Raw genomic sequence first — 1,606 nt, 5'->3', positions numbered from 1 at the left:
TTGAAAGTCACACTGGGCATGTGTGTGTGTGCATGCCCAGAATCCCAAGAAGAAAATGAAGGAGAAGGGACTGCGGCGTGGCCACCCCCTTGGGGAGTGATTTCTCACTTTCTCTCTCAGTCTCTCTCCAGCAAGCACATGAACCCTATGGCAAAGACCTAAAATATTTTTAAAATTTAAGAAGGGGGAAGGAAGAAAGAGAAGAGCTTTTTGAACATAAGAGAACTTCCTCACTGAAGGGATTTTGAACTACACGAGGTCTGCTTCTCCACTTCGACGCCCACGGTATTTCGTACGTCTCTCACACATGGGGACTAAGTGAGAAGAGGCCAAAGCAGTGTGAAGGAGGTGACGAGAATGACCATTTACGGAGCAATGAGTGTGCCAGGCATACGGCCTCGTGTACTGCCTGCAGCTGTCCCGAAGAGGCCTTAGGAAACTCAGGCTGGCCAGAATGAAGGGGCCCCTTAAAGACTGCGTCTGTGGGCTGTGGCAGCCACATTCCAGGGCGTGGAGATTTATCATTTCACTGACTTCAAATCTATACCTTCCCCTCTTGACCTCACTGCATTCTATTTCAGAAATATAATAGAATAAGATCTGACCAATCTTAAAAATGGGGGCATGGAGGTCAGCAGGTACCGAGGTGTTTAAGGCACTGAACTCCCACATGGCGGACCATGGTTTGAATCCTGGACCTGCCAACTTGAAACACTCCAAGGGCATGTGTGTATGTGCATGCCCCAAACCCTAGGAGGAGAATAGAGGAGACTAAAGTTAAATTAAAAAAAGAATAGAGGAGAATACAGTTAAACAAAATAATTTAAAAAATAATAATGGCCCTGAGGAGGCCTGCAGGTGGTGTGGTGGTTAAGGTGCTGGGCTCCCGCATGGATATGGCGTGGCCATTCGCTCTGGGGAGTGAGTTCTCACGTTCCCTCTCACTGCCTCTCTCTGAGTCTCCAGTGAGCATCCATGCCCTGTAGTAAAAACGTTGGGAGAAAATTGGAGCACTGGAAACACTTTCTCCCAACTTTCTCTACCACACTCACCGTAGTACGTGACATCTGGGAACCAAACACTGCTTCGAGAAGCACATTGGGCTCATGCCTCTCAGGGCACTCTTCTGTTTGTTTGTTTTAGGGCACGTGCACTCACTAGAAAGAGACAGAGAGAGGAGAAGTGAGAAATCAGGTGTGGAGTGGCTACGCCACAATCCCTCCTCCTCCATTCTCCACCTAGAACTTTTGGCATGCATGCACACACACCTGGTGCGATTTTCAAGTCACCAAGTTTGAGCCTCGAACCACGCTAGTCGTGTGAGGGCCCATTGCCTTAACCACCAGAGCACCTCTGGCTTCCTCAGGGCCATTCAATTTTTTCTTTTTTTTTGGAGAGGTTTTTGCTATAGGGTGCATGCACTCGCCAGAAAGAGAAAGACAGAGAGACAGGAAGTGAGAAATCACCCCCCAGGGGGCATGGCCATGCCACAATTCCTTCTCCTCCATTCTCCTCTCAGGATCTTGGGCACGCATGCACACGCGCCCAGTGTGAGTTTAAGCCACCGGGTCCGGGACTCGAACCGCGGTCAACTACATGGGAGTTC

The 1,606-nt window shown here is 49.4% G+C and overlaps 1 long non-coding RNA gene across 1 annotated transcript in view; it reads right to left on the bottom strand.

Moving 5' to 3' along the window:
- Nucleotides 1–1,606, bottom strand: part of LOC102483859 (uncharacterized) — a 2,352-nt gene that overhangs the window by 342 nt on the left and 404 nt on the right. Inside the window, exon 2 of the long non-coding RNA XR_336413.1 lies at nt 1,053–1,157. This is a non-coding gene — a long non-coding RNA (uncharacterized LOC102483859). The remainder of the gene's footprint in view (nt 1–1,052; nt 1,158–1,606) is intronic.

This window comes from Tupaia chinensis, unplaced genomic scaffold, assembly GCF_000334495.1.
Source record: "Tupaia chinensis unplaced genomic scaffold, TupChi_1.0 Scaffold138425_1, whole genome shotgun sequence".
NCBI classification, from domain to species: Eukaryota; Metazoa; Chordata; class Mammalia; order Scandentia; family Tupaiidae; genus Tupaia; species Tupaia belangeri.
This window is presented reverse-complemented; position numbering and strand designations above follow the sequence as displayed.